This window comes from Anabrus simplex, chromosome 1, assembly GCF_040414725.1.
Source record: "Anabrus simplex isolate iqAnaSimp1 chromosome 1, ASM4041472v1, whole genome shotgun sequence".
Lineage (NCBI taxonomy): Eukaryota > Metazoa > Arthropoda > Insecta > Orthoptera > Tettigoniidae > Anabrus > Anabrus simplex.
Window position 1 is genome coordinate 190,476,798 of NC_090265.1, and position 25,127 is coordinate 190,501,924.

General features: G+C 40.9%; 1 protein-coding gene across 2 annotated transcripts in view; it reads right to left on the reverse strand.

Moving 5' to 3' along the window:
• Window positions 1-25,127, reverse strand: part of Scp2 (Sarcoplasmic calcium-binding protein 2) — a 661,095-nt gene that overhangs the window by 428,325 nt on the left and 207,643 nt on the right. The window contains exon 1 of one of the 2 annotated variants that reach the window (XM_067140240.2): window positions 20,074-20,139. The exons of the other annotated variant lie outside the window; for it this stretch is intronic. The gene's annotated coding sequence lies outside the window, so the exon portion shown is untranslated. Of the gene's footprint in view, window positions 1-20,073; window positions 20,140-25,127 lie in introns of those variants that run through there. 2 annotated transcript variants of the gene reach the window in all.

Genomic DNA, 25,127 nt, shown 5'->3' on the forward strand with positions numbered 1-25,127 from the left:
GAATGCCTAAAACTTAATTCTCAAATATTTATATTATTAGTGGTCCTATCGATAAATACTACATAACTAAAGTTATATAGAATGAAATTTTTGATCATTTATATCTTATACATTTTTACCGTATCGGCTGTGATAACACATATATTCACGAATAGTATTTTTGTTGCTAAGTCCATATCAACGCCGAGCCACGAGAAAATGGGTTAACAGAATTTAAAGAAAATCGGTATGTAGAGTCGGGGAATAAGAATCTACAGTCTAAGCTATAAATAATTTTATTCGCCCTGGATGAAATTGTAGTTTAGGGGAAGGCGCCTAAAATGTATTTTTTAAATCCCTGTTTTATTTGGTCCTATCGAAAAGTACTACATAACAAAAATGAAATTTCCGATTATTTACGTTTTATTCAGTTTTACCGTACCGGCTATGATAAGAGTGGTATTTCATAGTCGGAAGAAAACTAACTGTGAAGGCCTACAATATCGAATGCGCATAACATTGATCAACAATACATTACATTGACCATTGTTTGTTATAATGTTCTTTATCTCTTATGCTGCTACTCAACTCCGATAGATGGGATTACTGCTTCGTACCAAGTAAAACAGCCTGACTGAATACTGGAGGGAAATAGCTGGGGAGTTAGAAAACTTTCATTTTTAGCATGCCATTCCTCTGGTTCATACATTTTCTGATACTGCTGGTACGTAACACACTGGTTCATCATAGTATTCCAGATATTCGATCCCTTCTCTGACGCGCTGTATTGCATGAGCAGTGTGCAAAGTTAAAGCAGAGGGTCTTAGTAGTAGTAGTAGTAGTAGTAGTAGTACCACCTGGTCTAGAACTACAACTTAAGACTATTCCGAATTATAGCACCACAATTCACTACTTAACTCAACATTCAACCCCGAAAAGATCCATTTCTTAAGAAAAGCTTCTTCCACTTCACTTTTATTAAATTCCACATTAATTTCATTCCAAATTAGCAGTGAAGAGGGGGTTTGTCCTCTGGCTTGGAGGAAAAATTTGCCTTCAAGTCAGATTTTCCCGCCGCCAGTGTAGTGAATTGAGATTTTCCGACTAATCGGGTACTCCTAGGAAACAGATTAGTAAAAGGGCATAGAGTTTGCCCTGGGACTCTCCACTATTCGACACCCCCTCCCCCCTCCGAAAAAAGACGATGAGTGTTCACGGACCACGGATGTCTGCGACTTGGTCATTCCAGCTCTGGAACTTTGGACTATTACATCGGCACGTAGTACTGTTCGTTAAAAGCGAGAAAATATGTGGTTTTTCATTTGATCGAGTATTTCATATGAAAGCATTGCTTTTAATGGCGCCATTCCTACTGACGTCATTGTACTGACCTATGTTCATTTCAGTTGGGAAAACATCTGAGGATGTAAAAAGGCAGGTGGAGAGTGAGCGTCTGCCATTATAATGAAAACTTCTGAACTCGATTCTGACTGGCAGTAGACAAGTGGGCCTACCATCGTAATGGAAACTCCCCAACTTGATTGTGACTGATAGTAGGCAACAGTCTTCACATGAGAAAAGACTTATAGAGAATCCCCGGCGCGTTTCTGGGGTAACGTTACAATTTAATGCGATCTCACTCACAACGTGTACATTACGTACGATAGTTCTGTATACAGTGCAGAATTCCGTAGCGAAGCACGGGTACATCAGCTAGTATAAAATAAGAATTTTGTCTGTACATTGCTTAGAATTTAAAAAGGATGGTATTTCTGTATCGGTCATGTCCATAGTAACAAGGAAATGCACTTTTTCCATAATGTCTGTCTGTCTATCTCTCTGTCTGTCTGTCTCTCTTGTCTATCTGTCTGTCTATCTATCTGTATGTATGTACACGCATCACTAGAAAACGGCTAAAGAGAATTTAATGAAAATCGGTATGCAAAGTCGGATAATAAGTCACTACAATCCAGGCCATAAATAATTATATTCACGCTGAGAGAAATGGTAGTTTAGGTGAAGGCCTAAAATCAAATTTTCAAATATTTATGTTATTAATGGTCCTATGTTAATGAAGATCGTTGTGCAAAGACGGGGAATAAGTCGCTACAATCTAGGGTAAAAATAATTTTATTCACGCGGAATAAAATGGTAGTTTAGGGGAAGGCCTAAAATGTAATTCTTAAATATTTGTTATTAGTGGGCCTGTCGATAAGTATTACATAACTAAAGTCATATACTATTAAAGTTTCGATCATTTATGTCTGATACATGTTTACCGTACCGACTATGATAACGGAGATATTCATGAATTTGGATTTATGTAGCTTAAGTCCATATCAGCGCCAAGTCACGAGAAAATGGGCGAACAGAATTTAATGAAAATCAGTGTGCGAAGTCGGGAAGTAAGAAACTACAGTCTACGCTATAAATAATTTTATAAGAGGCCCTGATATCACGAGTGAAATTAAATGTCGTATGGTTTTTAGTGCCGGGATATCCCAGAACGGGTTCGGCTCGCCAGGTGCAGGTCTTTCTATTTGACGCCCATAGGCGACCTGCGTGTCGTGATGAGGATGATGATGAAGACCACACATACACCCAGCCCCCGTGCCATTGGAATTAACCAATTAAGGTTAAAATCCCCGACACGGCCGGGAATCGAACCCGGGACCCTCTGAAGCAAATGCCAGTACGCTGACCGTTCAGCCAACGAGTCGGACCCTAATATCACAGAGTCGAAAGAAAACTAAATGTGAATGCCTACAATATAGAAATCTCATAAAGTTGATCGAACAATAATATTACATTGACCATTGTTTGTTGTGATGTGCTTTGTGTCTTCTGTTGCCGTTGATCTCTGACAGGTGGAATTACTGTTGCGTACCGAGTATTTTTTAAAAAAAAAATTGCTATACGTCGCACGTCTTATGGCGACGATGGGATAGGAAAAGGCTAGGAGTGGGAAGGAAGCGACCGTGGCCTTAATTAAGGTACAGCACCTGCATTTTCCTGGTTAAAAATGGGAAACCACGGAAATACATGCTTAGGACTGCCGACAGTGGGGTTCGAACCCACTATCTCCCGGATACAAGCTCACAACTGCGCGCCCCTAACCGCACGGCCAACTCGGCCGGTCGTACCGTGAATAACAGCCTGCCTGAATATTGGCGGGAAGTAATTGGGGAGTTAGATAACTTTCTTCTTTAGCATGCCTTTCCCCTGGCTCATAAAATTTTCTGATATTACTGGTACGTAACACACTGGTTCATCATAGCATTCGAGCTATTCAATCCCTACTCTGAGACACTGATTGGAATGAGCAGTTTGCACACTTACATAAATAATGGCAGAGGAGTGTTCACGGCTATCTGCGGCCTGGTTATTCCAGCACTGGGACTTTGGACTGTCAGATCGGCACCGTAGTACTGTTCGTTAATAGTGAGAAAATGTGCGGTTTTTCATTTGATCGAGCATTTTACATGACAACATTGCTTTTAATCGCTACATTCATACTGATTTTTTTGTAATGACCAATTTTGACTTCGGTTAGAAAACCACAAAGACAGTCTTTCTGAGAATCCCGTAGCGAATCACGGGTACATCAGCTAGTCATTCTATATATTAGAATATTATCTATAATACTCTTCAGAATGATAAGAATGTTTCCTATCATCGTTGCGCCTAGAAAAACCGCTATGTAATTATATTTCAGCTTAGAACTCTGACCGGAAAGGTTCTATCGTTTAAGGTTCAGTATTGCATGAACTATATCAACGAATTTTCCTTTGTGATACGTGGTCAGTATTTCTTCCGACAACATTGTCACAAAGCGGTATTTCGAGGTGCAACGACGCTATTCAACTCCAATGTTTGAACTGTACTAGAATATCAATGCTGTGACACTACAAACCTATATCAACCTGTATTAACCAATACAAACTAACAGTCATTAAAATCTACATACTTTTTCTGTGTTCATATTCCGTATAAAGCACATGTAACAATTATAAACTTACTTTGTTCGGGAAATTCGTCCCTAGTAACATTATACTCTCTCATGGTTTATATTCCTGCTTGCTATTCCTCTGCATCTTTTTTTTTTACACACTTCCAGTTCTGTATATTTAGCGTTTGACGCCTTCCTTTACTTAAATCATATACTGAGCGTAAATGCTGCTTACGATCGTCATGTTCTTATTCACATGCAACATTATTTTAGGGACTGCCAAATTCAAGGCCTCGTAATATCCTACTTTTTCCTATTTCTGTTTTCTGTCGTCACAACATTAACAGACATGTAACGTTTTTCCGCAGATTCGTAAAAAATGAATTATGAAACATTATTCTGGGGAGGTATTCAATTATTGTCCATAACTATGAGACATTGTATTCCGTGTGAAACATATTGCAAATTGAGCTGTGTGTAATCATTTTACCAGCGTTTCATAATATAGTATACTAAACGTGTCTTTGGTTTTTCGTGTCTTCTTGCTGACCAGCATTGTATTTCTGTCAATATGTCTGCTGCACAAGTGCAGACTTCCATTTCAATGGACTAGCGGCCACACATAAAGACATTTTATTGCTCCACCTTTTCCTCCCTTTCAGATCAGCGCCCTGTAGAGGAATTCAGGGACAACCTTTATGTATTTTACACATGAGTAATACCAATGGCCGATGAAGTCCTTACAGACCGCGGAATCCTTTTGCCGGAGGCAATCTCCACGTCTATAGGACTATTGTGCCCTGCCCAAACGGAAACCGCGCACAATACAGGCTGATGGCCAGACCAGAGGTCACCATATCAATACAGCTGTTATCGTCGCCCACAGGACTCAACATGAGTCTCGAGAGAGTTTCTCTTAAAAATTTTGCAGGTCTGAGTATTATCAGTACGAACCAAGGCGTTCTTTACAATAAAGTATAACAATATTGGGAAGAGGATCATTCTCAAACGAGGCTAACATTTTGTACTCGTTTGTGGTATCTACACCACTAATTACCAGACCCTGGTGATCGAGCTGTTGGCATGAAAGATGCTTATGTCCAAGTTCACGAATTCAGTCCTTATCCAAGTTGGGATATTCATGAATACGGAAATATCCACAGCGTACCAGTACCCGAGGGTGCAAGGTAAATAATAATAATAATAATAATAATAATAATAATAATAATAATAATAATAATAATAATAATAATAATAATAATAATAATAATAATAATAATAATAATACAACCTGTTTGACGTAACAGTGAAACAGGTAGGTATTTGGTGAAGCTGCGAAAGGAAAGGTCTTGTAGTAATGGGAAGATAGTGTCTTGAAGTCTTAATTACGGTGGGCTCCAAATTCCACGAATTTAAAGTTGGCAAACCATCTTTTCGACTGCCGACAGTGAAGTTCGAAACCAATATCCCTCGAAAGAAAGCTTACAGCTACACAACCTGCACTGATATGTCACTCAAGATGTTATTCATGTTATTCATATTATTATTATTAATACTGCAGATCTATCAAAATATTTAATCGTTTACTTATTTAATTTTTAAATGATTAACCTCGAAATTTGATCGATTTGAAAATTACATTTATGGCTACGGCAAGGAAATTAAATATTCTATATTCTATTTGTAAAATTGTCTAATTTAATTTGCATTCTGTGATTATGATTGTGATAATATGAAATATTTTAATTTTGCGTAAAAATGAAACTATTAATATTGTATTTTATTATTATATTTCTTGATAACCGTTTTTATTATTCAAACTTTTAAAGAAGATTTACGTGGCATTTTAAAAATATAAAACATGTTAATTCAAAGGAAGACCCACCTAATCAGTACTGATTATCCACGATTTTAAACGTGAAAGTGTATTTAATTCACGTGCTCTGAATTAAGTGCTGTTCTGCGTCTAGATACGATATTTTCTGCATCATTCAACAATTGTTTACAAGGAAATCATGTAGCTGGAAAGTCTGAAAAGTCGTTATCTAATTCTTCTACCTGTAGAAGTCGATTTTTGTCTCAAATGGTGTCATTTTCAATTCTGTCATCATCCTCTTCAAAAATACATTTTATTTTCTTGAATTTTAATTTTGGAGTAGATTGAGTTTGCGTATTGATAACGTTTTTGAATTTTTTCCCACACCAATTAATTGTCTAGCTTCTTTAGGAAGATGCTTCAAGGATTTAAATCTTGGACCGAGAGACGTGACTTCTTGATGCGTTTTTAGTTCATGCCAGTCATTAACTCTTTGCAATAAGTCTTAGGAACTGCCCGATTGGAGACACAGCGCACCTAGTCGCGAAAGCCAAGCAATTCGGCTGAGGATATTGTCACGCTGAACCACGTAATACCACATTGCTGAAAGCTATCTGGCTGGGTAGCAGGCCAATACGCTAATGAGCTGTTTCTTTTTTTTTTCTTTTTTTTTTTTTTTTTTTTGCTATTTGCTTTACGTCGCACCGACACAGATATGTCTTATGGCGACGATGGGATAGGAACGGCCTAGGAATGGGAAGGAAGCGGCCGTGGCCTTAATTAAGGTACAGCCCCGGCATTTGCCTGGTGTGAAAATGGGAAACCACTGAAAACCATCTTCAGGGCTGCCGACAGTGGGGCTCGAACCCACTATCTCCCGATTACTGGATACCGGCCGCACTTAAGCGACTACAGCTATCGAGCTCGGTTGAGCTGTTTCTTCGCAGGTTTCTCGTTACATAAAAAAAAAACGGTAGTTCACAATTTACAGAATCCGGTGAAAAAATATTTTCGAAGCATGCTGTAGCATACTGTAGATCAATTAGAGTATGTATTTTTATCACGCAAAACATTTGATGACGCTGTAAAGTTCTAAACGTTGCAGACTATCCTGGTAAGTTTTATTTTTTGCACGGTCTCGTTTACTTACAGCACAGTGAGTACTTGTATTGGAGGCTGTTGACATTTCGGTACAATTAGATCAAGGGCGATCCTCGAGAAGACTGTCAATTAGCACATCTGACCCTAATTACCGGCCAATACACTTCACATCACACACAGGGGCCTTCCCTTTAAACTGCTTGAGTTCCCTTGGGGAGGCTCTTGCTATAGCGGACTCATTATTGATTTCCTGTTCACATATCTAATGATCTCAGCTTGAGCAAAAGTGATTGCTCTTAGTTTTTCTTGCACAGTATAATTTCTGTCGCTCTCAGGCTCATATTGATGGACTAATAGATGCCACTCCTTTATAGAACTTGACAGGTATAATACGTTGACTCCTGGCTGGTTTTCATGTTTCCTTCGCAAAAGATGTATCCGTGAATGACATTAGGTCGAACAGGATACAATAATCTAACGTTGGCCCCCCAAACGGAAAAAGCTTACTATGTCTCCTTAACCTCGCAAATGGCTGTGCGGTTTGGGTCACGTAGCTATCAGCTTGCATTCGGAAGATAGTGGGTTCGAACCCCACTGTCGGTAGCGCTGAAGTTGGTTACCCGTGATTTCTCATGTTCACACCAGGCATTTGCTCGGTCACTTCCTTCCCACTCCTAGCCCTTTCCTATCGTATCGTTGCCATAAGACCTATGTGTGTCGGTGCGACGTAAAGCAAATCGTGGCTGCGCGAGCAATACCTCGTACTCTTCCTATCAATTATCCTCATTAAGGCTGGTCACGCCTCCCAGCCACATATGGATATGCAGTCCGTCAGAACAATGTTCGTTGCATTCGTTTTCCTATGCCAGCTTGTAAAGGAAAATATACCTTACCGTACTGTAATGTAGGAGTGTATATTTTCATGAAGTATTTACGTACTTCTAAAGTATAATGCATTTGAGGTTCATTTTCCTTCGAGAAACGACCTGCTAGAAAATAATTAAAAGGAACATCTGAATGAATATATTTAATATAAGTTGTTCCAATTCTGTTAAAATTGTCAGCAATGTCATTTTTACAACAAATTCGTTAATCTCACTCGCGGAAAACATCGTAAAAGAGTTATCAAATCTATTTTAGGTCTATATTTCAAAGTTTGAAATCTTTCAACTCTTCTAGAAATTTCCAGGAATGGATGGAAGAGTATGCTGTGTCGCGAGGCAACATGAACGAAATCAAGCAACTTAATTCAATATGTATTAAATAACCATTATAAATGTACTACCTTTTATGGTACCCCACAACACACACACACACTAGCCATTTAAAATATTTTACTTTTGTCAACATTTGTGTCAAATAATGAGCAAACTAGGTCAACAAACATCCTACTAGCACGATTATGATAGTACCTTTCCAGAACATGTATGACAGGAGTGTTGCTAGTCTTTCTATTTTTCTGACTATTGACATTTACCCATCACATGTGCTCTTAAAGAAAACAGTCAACAATCAACTTTTCAGGTTGATAAGGGTTGAGATAATGGAAAATCACTCCTTCCCTTTAGTGTTTACATTTTATTTTAGAGCTTAACAAGTACCCCATTTCTGACGCACTCTTAGAATAAAACCCTTTTGCTATGAAGGTATGTTGACTGTTTTGTGTGGTACATTGAAACATTACAAACTTAAAATCGATAGTAAGAAAACTAATTTTTAATTGTGAGCTAAGATGGCAGGAAAGTTAATACAAACATAAGAATAGGAAATTCCAAAATAGAACAAGTGCAACATTTCTGTTACTTAGGAGGCATTATAACTGAAGAAAATAGATGAACGAAGGAAATCAAAAGAAGAATAGCTTCTGCTAAACAGCCTTTTCAAAATAAAATAAGACTTTTAACAAATAACAATGTAAGTTTAGAAACAAGAAAGGCTTTTGTAAAATCCTTTGTCTGGAGTGTACTCATTTACGATTGTGGGAGCTGGACTATTACGGAAAAAAAGGAAAGAGATTCCTTGGAAGCAACTGAAATGTAGATCTGGAGGAACATTACGAAGACATGCTGGCAAAATGAAGAATCGAGATTTTTCTAAAGGAAATCAGTGAGCAACGAAGACTGAGAAAGTATATGGAAAGAAGGAAGATGCAACTTGTGGGTCATATCCTGAGACATAATGACTTCCTAGTAAACGCATTTGAAGGAAAAATACTAGGAAATAAAGGAAGAGGAAGACTAAGGAAGACGTACTTCGAGGATATGAGAAACTTGGTGAGATGTAAAGACTACAAGGAAGTGGAGAGAACAGCAGGATTGAGAGGAGAACGGTTGACAGCGACAAGGCTTAGCCTTTAGTGTGTTATGATGATGTAAGATATCCGAATTAATGGTATTTTTAATTATTTTCAAATATAAATATTATGCTGTACTATAATAGTAGGGTGTGCACAGCTTCCACTCTCAATGAGAGTTAGAGTATTGGCCTCGGCATCCCAAGATCGAGAACTCAAACTCCACGGGGATAGTGAGATTTTCGAAGAACAGAATGTGGTCCATTTGGTACTTCATATAATAATTTACCTGATAATATCAATGGAATTCCAGTTTCTCTGCCATCTGGCAGAATATTATGTTCAGTTTCATTTTTCTGTATTTACAAAAAATTGTGACCCGCAGCCCATTGGACACTCCAATAAGCAATGTATGTAAAAGGAAAGATTATTTTATCTCCTCATGTCTCAATGGAACATAATTGAATCGAGAATAAAAAGACACATATACAGTACTGTATTGTTTTCCATTTGAGAGTGAGGAGGAAGCATTTAGAACGACTGATTGTTAGAATTTAATGAAACATGCAGACAATCATTTTAAAGCACTCAAAGGTGGGCTACTCACCACAATGTTTACTTGGAAGTAGTGGAATCTTCTTTTGACCTACCTGCAAGGAAAAGAAACATTGTAAGTAGTTTATTCTAGGATTATGTATTTAATGTAGTGTGAAATGAAATCGTTGTCAGTATACAATACTCAGAATGAAAATCGGGACACCAAGGAGGATTTAGTCATTTGTGTTGGCTTTGGAAATATGGAATGGTGTTATGTAGGTGTGCACGATACCATTTTCAGGCCAATTGGATTCTATATACGATATTCCCAGTGTGAATAGTTGTAGGCGAACCACTTCCAATATACTGAGTGAACTTGATGACTTTCAGTTAGTGAAGGGAAATACCTCGACGGCAGAGAAGATTGCGTTATGTACACTTTGCGAGTACTCGGATAGTAAGTCTATGTGGTGGTGAATATCTTTAAGGACTTTAGCCGCTGGTGTTGGCTGACGTGCATCCACGCCGAGCTCGATAGCTGCAGTCGCTTAAGTGCGGCCAGTATCCATAATTCGGGAGACAGTGGGTTAGAGCCCCACTGTCGGCAGCTCTGATACCATTTTCACATCGGCAAATGCTGAAGCTGTACCTTAATTAAGGCAACGGCCGCTTCCTTTCCACTCCTAGCCCTTTCCTATCCTATCGTCGCCATGGCATCTGTGACGGTGCGACGTAAAGCTACTTGTATAAAAACAACATGCATCCACAATTGCTACTAGATCTGGCCAAGGGTGAACATGACGCAGAACAGTGTCGGAGGATCGTAGGATTAGTCGAAGGATCCCGACCAACATCAACACAATTTAGAACAACTGCGGCACCCGACACGACGTACAGTTTGTGTGAAGCTGGTTGACGAGACCGTGTCCTTGCAGAAAATGTCAACGTCCCACAACATCAACACATAAGATTAGCGTGATGTTAAGAAAGAACATACTGGGCCGAGGAACGACAAAGTGTTGTCCCACCCCTTCCCGATATTTTACTGTACATTCTGAGTAGTGTATAAATACGGTAGATGCAAATCCGTGCAAACTTTACGGTAAGTGCAAGATAAACCTGTGACAATAAAGTTCGGCGACTGAAGTCAGAACGGTCGATCCGGCAACACTGGCGACACACAACGCTGCACCTGTATAGCAGCAGGTTTTGACCACCTGCCGCCAACGTTGTTGAGTTGAGAATCGTTGGTGTACCGTGTAAACCCTGTTTGACACAGTGCGTGTTTAGTGAGTTGGTTCTGAACTGCGAACTAGAACATGAACGACCAAAAGATCAATATACAGCTTTGTTTTAAGCTTGGCAAGACGCCGAAAGAAACGCATGCGATGCTGGTGCGTGTTTATGAAGATCAAGCACTATCGTTGAAGTGTGTGTATGAGTGGTTTGCCTGCTTTCGAGGAGGCCGGGAAAGTGTTTCCGACAACCCCCGTAGCGGAAGACCGGTGACCGCCGTCAGTGACGAAAACATTGAGAAGGTGAGGACATTAATCACGAACCATCGGCGAATAACTGTGTGCATGATAGCGGATGAACTGCAGATTAACCGTGAATCCGTGCGATAAATCGTTACCCAGAAGTTAGGGAAGAGGAAAATTTGTTCTCGTCTTGTGCCACATCACTTGACTGACGATCAGAAGCAGGCACGTTTAGAGGCTTCAAAGGATTTTGTCGAAACGGCAGATGCGACACCAAATTTCTTGAACTGTTTTGTCACTGAGGATGAAACCTGGTGTCTCAGATACGACCTTGAAACGAAATGGCAAAGCATGGAATGGCGTTGTCCGGGATCCCCTCGTCGGAAAAAGGTCAGAGCCGAAAAGCCACGCATCAAAACGATGCTCATCACCTTTTTCGATAGTCAAGGAATTTCTACCTGAGGGAAGGACGTTGAATGCTGCACGGTACAATGAAATTTTGACCCGTTTCATGAAACGTCTACGCAGGGTACGACCCCAGTACGCACAATAAGGTTCATGGATTTTTTTTGTCCATGATAACTCTTGCCTACACACAGCCAATATCGTCAAACAGTTAATGGATAAAAGGGGGTGGTACAACTTGAACATCCCCCATACTCGCCAGATCTCACCCCTACAGACTTCTTCCTATTCCCACGACTCAAAATCGCTTTGAAAGGAAAGAGATTTGACTACATTCCTGACATCCAACGAAACGTGACGAGGCTTTTGAACACCATACCAAAGGAAGCCTTCTTGGAAAGTTTCCAAGACATGTATCGCCGATCTCAGCAGTGCATAGTTATGGCAGGGAACTATTTCGAAGGACAGTAAGGTCACTGTCGTGCATTGTACATCTATGTTGATGGCACAGGACTATTCAGCTAACTTTATTGTCACAGATGGTATATCGGCAAGTGAGGTTTCTTCACTGTATGAGTGGTAACCCAAAATGCAACCCATCATTTAGAAAACTATAAACCACCAAATTCAGCAGTAATGGGATGCAAGGCTGTACGAATGCATGGGTATAAAGTACCTGAGCAAACGCTGATCAGGTCATTTTCCCGTACCCCCAAACATTGAGCCGTAAATAAATACTGACATATTACTTCAATTGCCAGGTTGGCGGTTACAGAGTAGACTTAGGCGTGCAAGTGGCCACGGATGGTCCCCACGTCGACTGTCCTGAGAATGGTTTTCGATGGTTTTACATTCTCCTGCACCTAGTATAGGCATATGGCCATCAACCCCCTCACCTACTCTGAGCATCTCCTTCACCGTAATAAATCTCCTGGCCTAAGAGACCGTGGGAAACACTCTTCACAATATTGTGACCAACAGCCACACGAACAGAGTTCTGTATTTATATTAAAAAAAAAGACCTTATTTTTGGGATTACCCTCGTATTTGGTCACATTTATGTCAACTCCATCTACATGTACAAGTGGCTCCGGAAGGTGTTACCGGCTATCTTTCAAGATGTGAAAAAGATATATTACGCATTACGTAAAATGTATGCTCATTGTATAATGATAACATTTATTCACTTATAAAATCCCATTCCGAGGAAATACAAACTCCAAGCTGTTAAGGACCGTACGATTAGTTTGATAGAGACCGAGTGAGTTGGCCGTGGCGTTAGGATCGCGTAGCTATAAGCTTGTATTCTGGACACTGGATATAGTGAGTTCAAACCCCACTGTCGGCAGCCCTGAAAATAGATTTCGGTGGTTTCCCATTTTCATACCTTAATTAAGACCACGGCTTTCCTATCCCATCGTCTCCATGAGGCCTTTCTGTGAAGGTTAGACGTAAACGAAATTGAAAAAGAAAGTTTGATAGGGAATTTGTAAAAGCAGTGGCGAGAATTATTTTGAGAAGGATAGAGAGTAGATGAAAACATGGGAGAGACCGAATTTGGCTTCAAGAAGGGCAGGGGGATAAGAGAGTTATAGAGTGGATAAAAAGTTAACAGAGAGAATTATAGACGTGGACAACGAGATGTTAGTATGCTTTATTGATTGGGAGAGAGCCTTTGACACAGTGAAGTGAAACATCCTCCTGAAGATTTTTTCCCTAGTGGTTTTATCGTCGCACTAACGCATCGAAGATTTTCGGTGACGTAAGGATGGGAAACGGCTAGGATTGAGAAGGTAACGGCCGTGTCCTTAACTGAGGTACAGCCCCGGCATTTGCCTGGTGCGAGAATGGGAAACCACGGAAAACCATCTTCAGGGCTGCCGACAGTGGGATTCGAACCCACTATCTTCCAGATGCAAGCGCACTGCCACGCGCTCCTAAATGCACGGCCAACTCGTCCGGTGAATACCAATTTACAACCGAACTGCACCTAATACTATATCTGAAAGATATGTGTTTAAGTGTACTTATATGCAAGTTCTGTCACAAGGAGACACTGTCACTATCGTTGCTACAGAAATTACTGAAGCCTTTGCTGCAAGAAATATGTCATCGAAGTGCGAAAGTATTGCAACAATAGACGGAAAACGTTTGAACAGAATAGAGTTAAAGCTAAGCTGGCAAATGACGTGATTTCTTTATGTAGACATCTTTGGAAAATATTAACGAAAAATATTTTACGTGCACATAATTGAACTATCGATTCTATGAATACTTTTTAAAACACATTGGTGTATATGTATAAAGTCGAGTAAGTCGAGTTGACATAACTTTACTGATGTAAATGCGTTCACAACAAAATATTTTAACATGATATTGAAGAGTTACACTCATATTCATAAAAACCAGAACACCTTGAGAGACTAGAAATAGGAAGTTCATATTCACAGAGCATGTGCAGTAGTATGTTCTGAAAAAATGATTAGAATTTGAACCGTGTCGGCTTTCAGCTTCAAGATCCACATCGATATTCCGGCGCAACACTACCTACTGGTAAAACGTGCCTGCGGCTCTCGTTGTCGCTATAAATCGAAAGTAATGGATCAGTGTGACTTGAGCACACGTGTAGGATGTCTCGCAGATGTATGTGAGAACCGTACCGTCAAATGAGTGAGTTTGAAAGAGGGCACATTATTGGCATGAGAGAACGTGATGCATCCATCCGCAAAATAGCTGCTCGTGTGGGACGAAGTGTGTCGGCAGTGCAACGGGTGTATACAGAATGGTTCACAGAAGCCCGTAGAACACGACGAGGTGGGTCTAGTCGCACCATCAAGACCTCCTCATGAGAAGATCGACACCTCATCCGAATGGCATTGCAGGACAGATCTGCGTCCTCCTCGGCTCTGGCGCAACAGTGTAACACTTTCGGATGAATCCCGGTTCTCATTTGTTTTAAAATGATGGCCGCATTTTGGTTCGCCGCTGACAGGGGGAGAGGCATCACGTTGACTCATTCGCTCGAGACATACAACGCCAACTCAAGGCCTTATAGTGTGGGGTGTTACTGGGTACAACCACAAATCACAGTTGGCGCGTATCCAGGACACTGTGACCAGTTTGACATCCTGCGACCCGTAGCCATACCCTTTCTGCACGACACCCCAGACTCCATATTTCAGCAGGACAATGCGCGGTCACATGTTGCTGCACGAACACGTGCCTTCTTGTTGTCACAGGATGTCAGCCTGTTGCCCTGGCCCGCCCGATCACCGGACTTGTCGCCAATCGAAAATGTGTGGGATATGGTGAAATGACGGGTGCGGCGCTGTGACCCAATGCCAACCACTGAACTGTGCAACCAGGTGAATCTAGCATGGATGGCAATATCCCAGGACGCCATTCTCGCCTTATACTCTTCGATGCCATCACACTTGGAACAACTTATCAGTGCCATGGAGGACCCAGCGCCTATTAAATAACAGGACACATGATGATCCTAGGTGACTGAATTGTTAATCGTTTCTGCAGAATAAACGAATGAACATGTCCTGTGAATATGAACTTCCTATCTCTAGTCTTTCAGGGTGTTCTGTTTTTTTATGAACATTAGTGTATTTGCACCAAAATAAAAACGGACCATGAGAAACATTCAAAACACGTGGTTTCCTTGTATCATATCTGAGCACTATATTGGCGAATATTCACACTCTCTTATTATAAATTCCAAGTTCAATATGGGAAGCCGTTTAAAACTCATGTCTTAGATCGGCGATCTTAGCGGGAGAATGTATGTCTATAAGCCATGGTTCTAGGAATGAAAACGGTGTAGTCAGTCTTATAATTCTCTCACCTTCATTTACGATTTTAATCAAAAACAATTTTTCTTTCTGAATGAATATAACCTCCAGTGCACCATATCAAATGTCACCTTGTGCGCACGTCGGAGAGGTGGAGGCGTGGAGTATAATCAAATAAGTCTGAGAGTAACGACGAGGAAGGAGGTGGGGTGGGGCTGGGGTAGAAAGGTATGACTGTACCTCGTGACCTCCCCATCAACACTACGTCTTTTTATTCCCTTCCTTTTAATCTCGTTATTGTAAGTGATGATCCCCGTTTGGCTTAGCATACTTTTTTTACAGTTTTCTTTAGGTTGCACCGACACAGGTAATCAATCAATCAATCAATCAATCAATCAATCAATCAATCAATCAATCAATCAATCAATCAATCAATCAATCAATCAATCAATCAATCAATCAATCAATCAATCAATCAATCAATCAATCAATCAATCAATCAATACTGATCTGATTTAGGGCAGTCGCCCAGGTGGCAGATTCCCCACTTGTTGTTTTCTTAGCATTTTCTTACATGATTGCAAAGAGATTGTAAATTTATTGAACATCTCCCTTGGTAAGTGATTCCAATCCCTTACTCCCCTTCCTATACACGAATATTTGCCCCAATTTGTTCTCTTGAATTCAAACTTTTTCTTCATATTGTGATCTTTCCTACTTTTAAAAACACGACGCACACTTTATCGTCTACAAATATCATTCCTTGCCATCTCTCCATTGACAGCTCGAAACATACCACTTAGTCAAGCAGCTCGTATTTCTCCCAAGTCTTCTCAGCCCAAACTTGGCATCAATTTTGTAACGCTACTCTTTTGTTGGAAATCACCCAGAAGAAATCGAGCTGCTTTTCTTTGGATTCTTTCCAGTTTTGAATCAAGTAATTCTGGTGAGGGTCCCATACACTGGAACCATACTCTAGTTGGGGGTCTTACCAGAGACTAATATCCCCTCTCCTTTACATCCTCACTACAACCCCTAAATACCCTCATAACCATGTGCAGAGATCTGTAGCCTTTATTTACAACTCCATTTATTTGATTATCCCAATAAAGATCATTCCTTATGTTAACACCTAGGTACTTACAGTGATAACCTAAGGAACTTTCTTCCTATCAATGCCGTAATTAAAACTGAGAAGACTTTTCTCTATTTGTGAAACTCACAACCTTTATTTTAACCCCGTTTATCTTCATACCATTGCCTACTGTCCATCTCACAACATTATCGAAGTCATTTTGCAGTTGCTCACAATCTTGTAACTTATTTATTACGCTATTTATACAGAATAACATCATCCACAAAAAACCTCATCTCTGATTCGACTTCTTTACTCATATCATTTATATAAGAAAACATAAAGTTCCAATAATACTGGCTTAAGGAATTCCCCTCTTAATTATTACAGGGACAGATAAAGCCTCGTCTACTCTAATTCTCTAATTTTTTAGAAATAAAGCCACGCATTCAGTCACTCTTTTTTCTAGTCTAATTGCACTCATTTTTGCCAGTAGTCTTCCATGATCTACCCTAGGTCTCATGGCGACGATGGGAGAGGAAAGGACTAGGAGTAGGAAGGAAGTGACCGTGCCCTCAAGTAAGGTACAGCTCCCAGAGTTTTCCTGGTATGAAAATGGGAAACCACGGAACACCATCTTCAGGGCTGCCGATTGTGGGGGGTCGAACCCACTATATTCCGAATGCTGGCTGTTAGCTGCGTGAGCTAAACCGCGCAGCCACTTGCTCGGTTTATTATCATTACAGTCCCAATATTTTTAAATAAAGATCATCTAAGATATATATAGGCCTATATATATGGCTCACTGAGTTAAATAAAGCTGTATTAGAGATTTTATATACGCTTGATTGTCGTCCACATTTATGCGTGAGCATGGAAATTGTCCGTTAACTGGTGTCGAAGGTGTGTGTTAGAACCTACAACTACCGCTATTTGTATTTCGATAGCGATATGTGTTCTGAGACTTGAAATGCAGGAGAGTATCAGAATTTTATTTGGATGAATGCGAAGAAGTGTGAGAGTTGCTTTCGGCTCTTTGATTTCAGTCATACTGCAACGAATGGTGAAGGCTCGCTGCCCTATTATTAGTTAAGAATGGTCCCAAAACAAGTGTTATAGACATATACCATTAACCTTTCTAGTGAAATATATTCTTCATTATAAACTATTTTTTTAAAGCATTTTTTCACTTCTACACATTCTTCAGTGTATCTCCGTTATGCCTGGCTCATTTATATTTCAGCTATGTAGGCTGAAAGCTCCTCGTGTCATCATGAGGTTTTTCAGGTGATCCACTGGAATTCGAACCTCTGAAGACCGATTAAAAGCCAGCGGCTAAGTGACTGCGCTAATCACGCTTTCCCGTTTTCGAGAATTAATATTCTGTGCAGATACTGACTATCCAGCTCCACGGTAGGGGAGTGGCATGTTTGCTTCTTACCCGTAAGCCTCGGAATCGATTCTCGGCTTATCCAAATATTTAATCCTTGACTGAAGTCTACTTAACCTCACGAGATCATCTGAGGAGGTGCTTGATATGAAAAGCAGTGGCATCGGCCAAGATAGGCAAACAGTATGGTATGGCCGACAGTGTTGTAGCGATGATCACGTAACACTCCAATATCTACACGCCGGCTACCTAGACAGCAATCTCCTTGACAAGCCAAGGCTCTTAAATTTTTGCATAACAGTAGCTTAATCTAAGATATCACTTTATAGTATATTACGAGAACGGTTACATTTTTTAAAAAGGATTCCGTTTCATGGAACTTTCTGTAAAAACAAATACATTATTACCATCTTTATCTTTAGTATCTTTTGCCAGTAACAAAAAATATTAAAATTAATTACAGCCTTTTATTACAATGGTAAATAGCTTTTATTTGTGTGTGCATTAAGTAGCTTTCTCATTTACGGGAGCAATTTGCCAACTAGAAACACATTAATCCTCTAATTGCACGTCCTGCAAGCAGCCCGGATTGACGAAATGTATGCACAATGTTTCTTGATTTCTGCATGAGCATGTATATAGTATTCGGGAGATAGTGGGTTGAACCCCACTGTCGGCAGCCCTGAAGATGGTTTTCCGTGGTTTCCCATTTTCACCAGCCAATTCTGGGACTGTACCTTAATTAAGGCCACGGCCGCTTCCTTCCCAGCCCTAGCCCTTTCCTGTCCCATCGTCGCCATAAGACCTATCTGTGTCGGTGCGACGTAAAGCCAATAGATTCAATATAACCTTCTGGCTCAGTTTTGCCAAATATGGCTCAATATGGTGCTATTGATTCATGTGGTATCTTTATAACCACATGAACTCCGAAAGTGATATCATGGCCGGGCTTAGTGGCTCAGACAGTTGAGGTGCTGGCCTTCTGAACCCAACTTGGCTTAGTGCTCAAAGGTGCTCAAATACGTCAGCCTCGTGTCGGTAGATTTACTGGCACGTAAAAGAACTCCTGCGAGACAAAATTTCGGCACCTCGGCATCTCCGAAAACCGTAAAATTAGTTAGTGGGACATAAAAACCAATAAAATTATTTTAAAAATCCGAAAATGAAGCCAACCTCCAGGTTGAGATTTAACATGCATAGTACGTACAAAGACTGTGATCTTACATGTGCATGTTTTATATCCTGTGTTAAACATTAAATATTTCATTTCATTTTAATCTGTGATTGAACAACTAAGTACTTGTGCCACGGATAGGACCTTACAAATATCAGTTGAACGCTCTTCAGGCTGTCCTGTATTTTAAATACGCGTACGGTATATACATACATATAATTATGCACGTTAGAAAGAAGCTACTGTGCAATGTGATACTGTATGGAGGTGAAATATCTTTGTATGCTAGTGGTCTAACGTCGCACTAACGCACTGAATGTTTTCGGCCGATGCAAGTATGGGAAAGGGCTAGGATTGGGATGGTAGCGTTCGTGGCCTTAATTAAGGTGTGAAAATGGGAAACCACTGGAAAACATCTTCATACCTGCCAACGGTGGTATTCGAACCCAACATCTTCCGAATGCAAGCTCACATCCACGTACCTCTAACCGCACGGCCAACTCGCTGTAAGATTAATAGAATATCAAGTACAGATAGAACGAGTTTGAAGCCCTGAAATATAATGGTATAGAGAAATGCAACAGGCAGGATTGGTGACCTGTATCATACATAAATGAAGAGATGTTGAATCAAGCTGGTAAGAAAAGTAAAGTGGTCAGAGCGGAATAATGGCATAAATATGAAAAGATTAGCATGGGATAGGGTAATGTGGAAAAGTGTTTTGAACTAATTTATCAACTTATTAAATGTCAATGATAATGAAAAGGTTAATAATTAACCATTGTGAAGATTTCATAACCCTCACTCACTGCAATTTGGTTACCAACTTGTATTCTTCATTTTCTTAATTGTATATAAAACCATAGAAACCATAGAAACTCGAGAGGAAACGGTTGCTTTAAGAAAGATTGTTCACTTTTGATGGCAGAGGAAAAATACATACTATCAAGTGGATGTGTAGAGAGGTGGTCTATAAACGAAATATCATGAATATATAAATAAAAATATAGTTCTTTATACAAACACTCTTACTCTTATTTAAATAATTTGTTGAGGATGAGCCAGTTCCCACGTACCTTGCAGTAGCGAGGTCCTGGGGTCACTCAGAGGTTACTGGAGATCAAGTGGTCAACAAAGCCGACTGCAGCCTCTTATAGTCCAGCCGGAGTGCGCGTCATTTTGTAATCAACCAAACGTGACCGGCCCGAACAAGTGAGCGCCGATTTGTTCTGATTCCACATCCGGTGCATTCATGCAATTTGTGAAGGTAACTAGACGACCGAACTCTGCTTTCATTTCCTGAGCTTCTCGAGTTTCCTTTAGAATGAAGTTAGTTATTGACATGGCTTAACCGATCAAGAGACTATGGGATTGGTCCTGAGACCATGCCTCGTTCCTCAACATCGCCTACCTCCTTATTCTAGGCTAGTCCTGGTGTTTGAGTAGAGTCTGCGGTAATTTCAACTGTTGATCTCATACCTTGTTTTTCTCTTCTTGTGCCTTCACCTCACAGACGTTTCGCTATTACCTGGAGGGATTCTTCCTATTTTGTGTTTCCCATATCAGAATTCCAGTATCTCGCATGTCAAACTATTGTCGGAAGTTCCGCGTCCAGGACAATTTTCTCAGCTCACGCCCACCTTCCCATTTATCTTATGTCAAAATTATGAAGGAACAAACCGGCCGCGATATTGGACGTATCCTACGCACACATTTGGATTTTACAGGAAATTACGTAAAGAAGTGAGCATTATCCCAGTCGGAAAACAAAGAAGTGCTGGCGGGATGTAGTGTTTACAGTGCGCTATGTCTTCTGGTATGGGCTAGAATAAATTTGTTTCTTTCATTGACCTGTCTCAGTCACATCCTTGGCTTTGACAATATGAAAGTGACCGAGGTACGAGCGATTCTAGTAATACCGTTCCTTATGCAGCCAGTCCCTGTTATGAATGGTGTGAAAATATCGCTCATAGGGTCGGTTGGTGCATGCATTTCAGTGGGCTTGGCAGACTGATATGTAATAGCAACTTCTGGCTTAGTGAGGAAAGCAACGGGAAACGACCTCACTCCTCATTTCCCTAGTATGCCTCTTCAGTGACACCTAGGCTATCCATGACAGCTGTTGGTGGAGCTGTAGAGGATCAAACCAGCCTTCGGGCTGAATACCGAACATACCGACACAGATTAACTGTGAGCAGGTAGATAAACACGAAATACCTTACATATTGTGAAGAGAGAGGAAAATAACCATTACCCAGTGGCGTGCGGTGAACATATTCGTTACCCCAGCTGCAAAAATGTTTTTTTTTTAATGTAAGCAATCGTAGCCCACTACACTCTCTAAAGCAAACATTACCATTTTATGAACTCACTTGATATCTAAGTGGAAATATAACAGGCAAAAAGACCAAACAATAAATAAATAAATAAATAAATAAATAAATAAATAAATAAATAAATAAATAAATAAATAAATAAATAAATAAATAAATACATAAAATTTTAGGTATTAAAAACAAACACCATGGCACTACAGCCCTTGAAGGGCCTTGGCCTACCAAGCGACCGCTGCTCAGCCCGAAAGCCTGCAGATTACGAGGTGTCGTGTAGTCAACACGACGAATCCTCTCGGCCGTTATTCTTGGCTTTTGAGACCGGGGCTGCTATCCCACCGTCAGATAGCTCCTCAATTCTAATCACGTAGGCTGAATGAACCTCGAACCAGTCCTAAGGTCCAGGTAAAAATCCCTGACCTGGCCGGGAATCGAACCCAGGGTCTCCGGGTAAGAGGCAAGCACGCTACCCCTACACAACGGTTTAGGTATTAAAGAAAATTTGAAATATAACTCACATGAATAATCTTTGGGGGTGAATTCAGCTGTGTATTTGCCCAGTAGCTGGTACTTTGCAGTCGGGAAGGGGGGTTCAAATCCAGTCGAGATTTTTAATGTGAAAGAGAGTTTGGTGCACCTTGAAGAATTCCTCCGAGATGACATTTTGCCATTCTGCCTACCGTTTTGGTCACTAAAGTAGTGAGCAGTAAATAATGAAATTATTAATTTCATGTTGCTTAGTGACAGAGTGGTCTGTCCTGAATCATGTCGACAACATTGACATTCTCTTTTAAAGGTGAACTCCATTTTTCTCTCCTGCGTAGCAAAGTAGCGAACAGTTCTTTCAAAAAATGAATCTTTATGGCGAACGTCTTCCAGTAATGCTGCTTCATTGGAAAGCAGTACCAAACTTGAAAGTATTTTTTCTCCCGTTCTGTTCCTTGAGTAGGTTTTTATTATTTTTAAAGCTGAGAAGGTCCTTTCCACCGACGCAGTAGACACTGGTACGGTACAAATGATCGCATTGTGGGAAACAACACATTCATGATCGTTCTGAAAAGAGAATTCAAATGGACTCTTTTCATCCAACTCCTCGCTACTGTAGAACACCGTTAGTTCGTTTCTCAATCTAATTTCATCGAAATGGCCAGGGCATGAATTTAGAAGACTAGAAATTTCAGCCTGAGGCAGGTTTTTCTGATAAATTTCACACTTTCCTTTCTCCGCAGATATTAGTCCTAAGAAGTTCAGTTTTCCATAATCCTGAAAATGCATTTCGAGGCAGCTGTCAACATTATCAAATATTTCACAGTAAATTTGTTTGTAATCAGGACTGTTTATTTTAGTTGGTTCACTTATTTCTTGTGCTGTTTCTGAATAGGTGGACTTAAATTCGCTTCTTAACGAATAAAATGGCCTTCCGAATTTCATCTCATTCACCGCAATGAGGTAACCTGTCACTGGAGCTAAAATTTCATTCTTCGAGGGAATTGCGTAGCATTGAGTTAAAAAACTTCACACAGATCACTTCTGTGAATGAAAACGGTGCTCAATAACCTCTTTGTATACACTGACTGAGCAAATGTCATGGGATAGCGGAGCACTGATGCGCAGGTGTGTTGTCTGCGCACCACACGCCCCTGTGCCAGCGGCAGTTGTGTAGGAGACCTTGTGAGCAGTGGCTGTGCATGCGACAGGTGTAACATGGAACGTCGTCGTGAGCTGACACCGTTCGAACGAGGTGTGGTGGTCGGTGCCCGACGGATGGGAAGTGCGATTTCGGAAGTGGTGCGGGAATTCGGCTTCACACGATCAACCGTGTCCAGGGTGTGTCGTGAATGGTTGAATGCGGGTATCACCGTCCACAACAGACGAACGACCGGCCGTCCAGCCACCCTCGATGACCGTGACCGGCGACATCTGAGGCGGATTGTCAATAGTGACAGACGGGCAACCGTGCAACAAATCACGGCTCAATTCAACACATGCCGTGCTAGACACGTCTCCCAGTGACAATCCGTAGGAACATGGGTTCTATGGGGTATGGGAGCCGGCGCCGCACACGGGTGCCACTGTTAACCCAACGTCATCGGGCACAACGACGCGCATTTGTCGCCAGTCACCAGGGATGTACACTGGAACAATGGCGTAACGTGATATGGTCGGACGAATCACGATTTCAACTGCACCATGCCGATGGGAGGCACCGTGTGTGGCACAGACCACATGAAGCGATGGATCCTGCCTACCTCGAAGATGTGGTCCAGAGCGCTGGTGTCTCTGTTATGGTCTGGGGTGCATTTTCCTGGTATGGAATGGGCCTCCTAGTTGTTCTGGAAGAGACTTTGAATGGTACGCGGTATGTTGAGTTGCTCGGAGACCATCTCCACCCATTTTTGGTCTTCCAGCGCCCAGAAGTTTCTGCGGTGTTTCAAGATGATAACGCGCCGCTACATCGCTCCCACGTCGCCCGAGAATGGTTCCAGGAACATGCAGCGGAGATCCAACGACTGCCATGGCCACCCAGAAGCCCCGATATGAACCCTATCTAGCATATCTGGGATGTCCTGGAACGCAGGCTCCGTGCCATGGATCCTGCACCCACGAACAGACCAGCATTGGCGGCCGCTCTCCAAACGATTTGGTGTCAGGGACTTGTCGACTCACTTCCAGTGCGTCTCACTGCAGTTCGCAGGGCCAGAGGAGGCCCCACACGCTATTAGGTGACTATCCCATGACATTTGCTAAGTCAGTGTAGTTCCACGTAGTAAGTGAAACACTAGGAAGTCTCCTATGCAAATACTCTTTCAGGAATGTAGCCCGTTTAGCTGAACGTGAAAAGAAAGCAGTAATACCATTAAGAGAGCTAAATATATTTTGCATTCAGACAACTTGTTTACAGTATGGGACAAAACTAGATTTAAGCGGTTCGCGTAGCAATGAATAAATAAAGCTTGAGGATGTGTTCTTTTAATTAAAGCTTGTACTCCATTCGTATGTCCGGCCATTGCAGCAGCTCCATCGTAAGACTGCACAATTAACTTTTTATTACAGTCAAACTCAGTCAAATATTGTCTTGCTATTTCTGAAATGCCTAAACATGTTATGTTTTCAATGACGTCACTGTACCCGACAAATTTTTTCTTTGTTTTCCCATTGTAAACATAACATATAACAACGGAGAGTTGTGCATTGTTGGAAACATCAGTCGTCTCATCCACTAAAACTGAAACAAACTTGGCTACTTTCAATTTAGGTTTTGTTTCTTCCAGCAACGAGTTTGCCACTGCATCGATTAAACATTATGAATTATATCTGATACACCCCTAACACCTGTGGATGTCTCTTAGTGGGTTTTCAAGAGAGGATCATATTCTGCAGTGTATTTTAACAGCTCGATGTAGTTACCCCTATTAACTGAGGTTTCACACTCGTCGTGCCTTCAGAAAAAAGTTCTTGCTTACATAAAAAGCACACAACATTAACAAGACGCTTCAAGAGTTCCATGTTTTGTTTTACCCACTCGTTATGAAATGTGATTCCCCGTTTGAGCTGGGCATCTAGTTGTGTGTCCACCCTAATTTTACCAAACGACGCTGAGAGATAACATGTTCTGATGTGTCCTATAGTCTGTTCGTGAGAAGCAGCTGCATTGGTAAAATTTCCCAGATTAATATGTCCCGTTTTAGTCCAGCTTGTTTTTCTGTCTTTAGCAAAAGGAAGGCAAGACCAACAGAACAGAGCATTCACTTTGGTGCATCCTGTCAACCAAACATATTTTTCGTACGAGGAAGCAG